Raw genomic sequence first — 7,754 nt, 5'->3', positions numbered from 1 at the left:
AGCCCAGGATGGGTGAGAAGGCAAGGTAGTGCCATCAGGGATGCTAGCACCCTTCTGCAGGTGGCACACTGGCATCATCTATTTAGTTGATACCTACAGACAGCAAAGAATGAGCCCTTACCCATTTCAGAGGGCTCTTTCCCAGGAAAGTCATAGCAAGCCTAGAGTTTGCCCAGCTCTGCACACACATCGTCCATCTCAGACCTGGAAAGAGGGGGGCCTGTGGAGGTGCAGACAGGGAGACAAAAGGACTGCCAACTCCTCAGCCCTTGCAGAGAAAAATGGGCCATGCTCATGGGGTGAAAGCCAGGCCAGCGTTAGTCTAGAGCTGCTGCTGGTGGAAATGCAAATCTGCAGGGCTTGCTAGACCCAAGGTCCACAAAAGAGACTGCATGGTCAGGGCCTGCTTACCAGACAGTGCGAGGTTGACTAAAGGCCTGGCTTTGGGGGAGGGAGAACACAGCTGTTGGAACAAGTGAGGATGGTGTGGGAGAGAAGCAGTGCTGCCCCAGGTTGGTCGCTGCAGTCTCATTAGGAACTTATCTGGAATTGGCCCATGATGTGGAAGAGGAATGTGATTCCTTCTTTGAGGACTCCTGAGAAGCCTGTGCAGGTCTCCATGGCCTTGAGGACCAGCTTGACTCCTCAGCGGAGGCCCAAGTCCTGGAAGTAGGACACTCTCAAGAGCAGTTGGGGTCCACTTAGGCCAGCTAGGTCCTATATGTGGGCATCTTTTATAAACCCTCAACTCCTCTTGCTCAAGGATGGCAGAAAGAAGTCCCTTGGCTTAAGTGAGCCCCATTGCAGTGTGACAGTGGGGCCTTGGGGAAAGAAAGAGGGAGGATTGGGTGTGAATTTGAGGCTCTAATGGGCCCCAGGCTCAGGAATCAGAAATAATCAGCCTTGGTCTTGCTGCAGGAGGTAGGGTAGTGGGGGTACTTTGGCTAAGGAAGCTTTCTCCTTTCCCCTCATGCATGGAGGTGGAAATGAGCTCTGCAGTGCCCCCACCCCCACCCCCACCCCCCTACACCAGTCTTGGGGCATCTAGGAGGCTACGAAGGAGTAGAGCAGTGTTAGGGAAATATGGAAGTACTGCTGTTGCATTGTCTTTGGTGATATAAAGATGTATTTTTAAAAAGCACCCTCCCCAAAAAGCACCCAAGCTATTGTGTGTGTGTGTGTGTGTGTGTGTGTGCACATGCGCACACGTGCACACCTGCATGATGTGGTACTGTTGATTGTGCAGAGGGTGCTGTACCACTGAGCTATATCCCCACACATTTTTATTTTGAGATAGGGTCTCTCTAAATTGCTCAGGCTGGCCTCCAACTTGCTATTCTCCTTCCTCAGCCTCCAGAGTAGCTGGGATTACAGGCATGCACCATTGTGCCTGGCTTTGTCCAAGATATTTCCGACTTTGTTGCATGAATATCTAATTTCTTTACACCTTATTTTTGTATTATTTTATGTACAAAGGTATGTACTAGCTTCCGAGGGCTGCCAAGTCTCCTGTCTTGTGTTCCCGGGACCCTTTAGGTCCCGGCAGTTTCAGACGGGCTAGAAAACCCAGTGGGTGACTTAGCCATGCGCACTGAGTCAGATCTGCAGGCCCTCCAGGGATGTGTGCTCAGCTCCTGACTGGGCTCTGTGCCCTACCTGTCCACAGGTGCCTGGTGCCCACGCGACGCTCTGCTGTGGCTTGGGGGCGGTCTCAGAACCTTCGCACCTGCTGCAGAAGCAGCTCCAGGTGGTTGTGACTCAGCAGCCTGTCTTGGTGGTTGAGCCATGAAGTCCCTGACTCAGTGGGGAACTGGGATGTCCTCCAGTGCCCCTGAAAAACCTTAGCACCCCATCCGTGACTTGGGTCACAGTTGGCCATTAATTGGTCTCAGTAAAAATGCTTTGGTTTGGCTTGGATAAAAGGGGCTTCCAGAGTTCAAAGCTAGACAGGGCTCTGGGAATGAGAAAGGGTGGCAGCTGTGTACGTGACTATAGAGGAGAGATGCCGGTGTCTCAGATGAGAAGTGTGGATACAAACACCATGGAGGCTCAGGGACAGAGAGTTTCTTGCTGTTTCCCACTCTTACCCCTTCTAACTAGTACTCCTGCAGCACGGGAGCCTGGGGGACAGCTGTGGAAAAGGGCGGCTTTCTGAAGACCAGAAGTCTCATCCTGTGCAAGACTGCTTTCAAAGGCAACCCCACCTCCCCTTCTACACTTTGAGATATATTCTGGGAGCTCATGCCAGGGTTACAGGGAAGGCCCTCATTTCCAACATCATAGAATTATTCTTGATTTGACGCACTAAGTAGCTTAAACCTTCCCTCTGTGTTAGCTCCCACAGCTCCCACAGCTCCTGCCCCTCCTAGCTGGGACATGCCCTTAGTGGTGCAATCTCCAAGTTCTTTGTCCCTTAGGGATGCACTCTTTTGTCTCTTTCTGCATTCTCACCCAAGTTCTCCTGGCCAGAGGCATCCATTGTCCCAGTGCCCTTTGATAACTTGAGATTGGGGCATGAATATGGTTAAAATTTTGGATGGCTTTCTCAGAAGTCTTCCAGAAAGGAGGGTGCAGGAGATTGGAGGGAGTGTGGAGCAGAAGAGCCAGGCCCTGGAGGAAACTCCCCAGAGCTAGTGAGCATAGTCTCTGGGTATAAGGGGCTGAGACCCAAATCATAGGCTGTCAAGGATGGAAGGGACCTCAAAACTCCTGATGATTGAATCCCTTTTGTAAACTCTAGCCAAATGGCTGGACAGTCTGAGCTTGCACACACTGAAAGCCAGAGTACTCAGTACTTCATAAGGCAACCCAGTCATCTTAGACCAGTCCTGATGCTCAGAAAGTTCTTCATATTGAGTTATTATGTGTCTTCTATGCATTTAATGCATGGCTCTGGTTTGGTTCCTTGGGACCACATAAAACAAATCCAAATCCAGGCTTGCCTGCTTGCATTTATTTATTTATTTTTGGTATTAGGTATTAAACTGAAGAACATTCTACTACTGAGCCTTTAAAAATTATTATTATTATTATTATTATTGTTATTATTTTGTGACAGGGTTTCACTAAGTTGCACAGGCTTGGGTTGAACTGGAATCCTTCTGCCTCAGCTTCCTGAATAGCTGGGATTATAGGTGTGCATCATCATGCCTGGTTTAGGCTCTTTTGACAGGACTGAAATCAGATGTCTTCAGATGTCTTCCTTCCCAGCTACTGTGCAGTCTTACCCCATGAGAGGAAAGGGCTGTAGTTCTGGAAACACTATTTTCCTGAGCATTTCAGGGAAGCAGGTATTACAGGGAGGAAACTAGGGGAGGTGGGACTCCTTCCCCTTGATCCTTTGGGCTGAGCCTCCTGCTTTCCTGCCAGTGAACACTTCCCTCTCCACTTACCCCTGACAGAACTGGGTTCCTTCTGAGCCTCGTCCCCCACTCTAGTGCCATCTTTCTCACTCAGTCCCTCAGCCTGGTATCTAGGCAATGGGAAAGAAACAGGGCCGGTGGAGGGAAGGCTGGTCAGGTTAGGTCTGACTTAGTGAGAACCAGACACACACCCAGCTTCCCTCTGTTGCCTGCCAGCTCCTACACAACTTCGGGAATAATTGCCTGGAGGCAGGCCTGGGGACAGCCTGGGAGACCAGAGTGGGCCACAGGTTCCCCCAAAGATGTGTGTCAGAGAATCCATGGAGCCGAGCAAAAGCGAATTTTACTTTAACAAATTCAAAAGCCAAAGTCTCATTGGACTTTAGATTAATTAATCAAATCTCTCTCTCTCCTCATTCTCTCTCTCTACACACACACACACACACACACACACACACACACACACACACACACACTGGCTAATCAGTCTTAGATGCCTAGAAGGTCCCCAGAGGTTCAATTCTCAAGGGCCTCTCTCTTCTACCCCAAAATAACCATCAACTGTTACTCCTGGCTGTTTCCCTCTCAGTCTTTGCTTATCTCCCAAGCACTGAACTTCAGCTCATTACTGGGTTTTTGGGTGCTGCAGTCTCTTTCTAGAGGTAGTTTCTAGGTTTTTGCTGTGCTGAGCAAACAATTGGTCAAGACAATTGCAAATGGTAGCAAGGTTTTACATAAAATTTAAGGTAGGAAAATAAACATATTCTGTGAAGTGAGTTTGGACCAAGTAAAAGTGGGAAAATAAGTACACTGCGTAGGACTAGAGCAGGCTACAGAGCGAACATGGTAGCCCAAGTCTCAGTGTTGACTGTCCTTTTCTATTCCCCCCTCCTCAGGCTGATGTCAGGTCTAGGCTATCCCATTGAAAACCTGCTTGAGTTCTCGAGAGAAGTCCACATGTAAGGCTTTGGAAACTGTTCTGTGTATGTGTTCTGGGATTTTGCAATTAACAGGTCACACCTACTTCCCTAGCCAGTCTGCCATTCCCTAATCTCCTGCCTCATTTCCCCCAAGAGACACACATCCCCGTAATTCTTTATGGGACGCTGAGGGAGTGGAGGTCTCTGTCTACATATAGCTACTTCTTGCTGAAAGAGGCTGTAGGCCTTACCCACTGGGGACTATGTGCTCTCCAATTACCTTGGGGTTTTATGGCTCAGTGGCTAGATTAAAGAAAAAAACCTGTCAGAAGACAGTGAGAAAACAATGTTTATAGGGACCACTTGTTTGATGAGAGAAACTTTGGTGAATTTGTCAGGAGAATAACTTTACTATTAGGTTGGGGATGTACAGCCCAAATATAAGAAGAAGCAGGTCATATTTCCATGCTTCCCATGAAGAAGAGAGTATGGCAAAGAGGGATATTAGGTATTTGCAAATTGCTACCATTTGCACTTATTGAGAACCTGCAAGCTATAGTTTTAACAAGATTACCCACATTATGGTTCTAATTAAAAACAGGAGTTTCAATACAGGTGCCCATTTACTTACCTGTACTAAGAGCAATACTGAAGTCTTATTTTTTGAAGAGGAACCTAAGGTTTTTCAGAGGTTCACAGGAGTAGCTTTTTTCTTCTGGGTGGTCTTTTTGTTCAGACAGTTCAAGGGGACTGGCTTTATATTGTGGAACGATTCCTTGTTTAAACTGTAGTTCCTTAAGTTTTTTTCTAGTGCCTGAGTGAAGCGGTGAGGGTTATCTCTAAACCTCTACTGGAGAACTGTCCAAGTATACTGCTGTTTTGGCTTTGCAATGAGATTTTCCCATTCAAAGACCAGAGACTGGGAATCTGGATGGAGAGGAATAGAAAAGAAAGCATCTTTGAGGTCCAAGGTTGAGAACCAACATGTGTCTCTAGGAATTTGAGAGAGAATTGCATATGGATCTGCTACCAGAGGGTTGATTGGAATTACAGCCTTGTTAATGAGGAAGAGATCTTGTACCACCCTGTATTCTCCTATGGGAGAGTAGGAGTATTGCAAGGGGACTGGCAAGGCCACAGAAGGCCATGTTTGAGAAATTTCTGTGAGAGGCTGGAGGCCTTTATGGGCTTCTTCTTTGATTGGAGGCTGCTTTTGGCTGGGAAATTGGCTGGGCTCTTAGTTTTATAACCACTACAATAGCTGAATTTTCCCTACCAGGCATTCTATTATACCATGCGGCAGGATTCAGTTGTTGGCTAATTAGGTCAGAGAGACCTGGCATAGTCCTAACATGTAAAATCCACCTTGGCCTCTGCTGGAATTTGAGAATTTTCCCTAGTTTCACTAGTAAATCTCTTCTTAGTGAGGGAATAGGACACCATGGGATAATTAAAAACTCATGGTTAAACATTTGGCCTTCAAAGTGACATGTCAGAGCAGGAGTAAGGAAGTGCTGTCTAGGAATACCCTCAACCCTCATTATCTTTCTAGATCTAGAGGAAAGTTTTCCAGAGGAGGAAGTTAAAACAGAATGAGCTTTCCCTGTATCTACAGGTAGTTAAATTGGCTGATCCACGACATTCACAGTCACCTGGGGTTCCTCACAGGAGATGGTGATATCTGTGGACAGAGGCACTGCAGGTTGCCCCAGGCCCCTTTAATCTTTATCAGAGCAGAAGATGAGAATTTTTGCTGGCCTACCTCTCTCTGGGAGTGGGGACAGTCAGTCCTCCAGTGCTGTGAGTCAGGCACATTGGCTGTAGGATACTAAGAGCAGGGTCTGGGTGCTAACTTGGTGCAGTTGTGTGGCCAGTGTCCAGTCTCCTTGCATTTAAAATAGGAACTCTTAGTGGAAATGAGAAATAGATATATGAAAAAATGTTCAACATCACTGGTCATTCAAGAAGTGCAAATTAAAATAGCACTGAGATTCCATCTCACCCCAGAAAGAATGGCTACTACCATCAAGAAATCAACCAGTAACAAATACTGATGGGGCTATGAGGAAAAAGGAACCCTTCTCCACTGTTGGTGGGAGTGTAGACTGGTGCAACCACAGTGGAAATCAGTGTGGTGATTCCTCAAAAAACTAGGACTAGAGGTTCCATTCAACCCAGGTATACCCCTTCTTGTGTCTTCCCAAAAGAATTAAAAGCATCATACCATCAAGACATAAGCACACCCATGTTTATAGTGGCACAATTTGTAAAAGCTAAATCTTGGATACAGCCCAGATGCCTATCAATGGATGAATGGATAAAGAAGACATATATACACACTACAGAGTACTACTCTGCCATAAAGTATAAGCTTGAGACATTTCTGGCTAAATGGATGAACCTTGAGACCATACTCTTAAGTGAAATAAATAGGACACACATGTAAATATTGCATTGTGTCTCTGGTCTGAAAAACCAAATGTATAACAGATATTGTGAAATAGGAAGAAAATATTCAAATGGGAAGGACAACTAGGGAGGGGGAGGGGAAAGAAAGAAAGGAAAGAGAAAAAAAGGAAAAAAAGGAAACAAAGCTGTTGTAAATAAGGAGGGGAAGAGGGGCTAAAGGGAGGGCAGGGGAATGGGAAGCCACAAAGAATCAAGACATATCATGTCTAGTTACAAATTCCCTATGATGAATGTAATCATTATGTATACCTAAAAATGTACTAATAAACTTAATAAAAAAATAAAATAGGAACTCTTTCCTCAATTGTCCTTGGGTTTTCCCTTAGCCAGCTTGGGTGTGTTTAAAGCATTGCCAGCTGCCACAGCTATAATTTTGACTCTTCTCTTTTCACCCTCATCTGGATTGCAATTGCTGAACACAGAAAAGGCCATATCCAACATTCGGGTCACAGGTATCTATGGGCCTGTCTGAAGTTTTTGTAACTTAGGCCAGATATTTGGGGCTGATTGATAAATGAAATGATGCACCACCAGGACATATCCTTCCCTGGAAGATCTATGTTTGTATATTTATGAACGACTTCTACTTCTACTAATGGAAGAAGAGAGCTGGATTTTCTTCTTTGCCCTGTATGACCCTGCTCACGTTATCATAATTCACAAATATCTTAATGAACCTTTTCACCTCCATGATGAAAACAGCTATCATGTTAGACATTATTTTTAACCCACCACTGGTCTTATAATCCCATTAAAAAAAAAAATCCCGTTTTGTTTCTACTGAAGGGAAAACAGCCTGTCCAGTGTGGTTTCTTTTCCTTCTTAAAGCACATTATTCATTTGCATAGTTCTTAGCTGCTGGTAGGATTCTTTACCTTTCATGTGAGGTCTAGCAAGTGGTCTAGATAAATTGGACATCTTGCCATAATATGTTAAAAGCAAGGGCCAAAGTTTGAAACCCATCTACAAACTTACTAGGATCCTCTGAAAGTTGGTCTATATA

Source organism: Chinchilla lanigera, unplaced genomic scaffold, assembly GCF_000276665.1.
Source record: "Chinchilla lanigera isolate Chin_1 unplaced genomic scaffold, ChiLan1.0 scaffold00067, whole genome shotgun sequence".
NCBI classification, from domain to species: Eukaryota; Metazoa; Chordata; class Mammalia; order Rodentia; family Chinchillidae; genus Chinchilla; species Chinchilla lanigera.
This window is presented reverse-complemented; position numbering follows the sequence as displayed.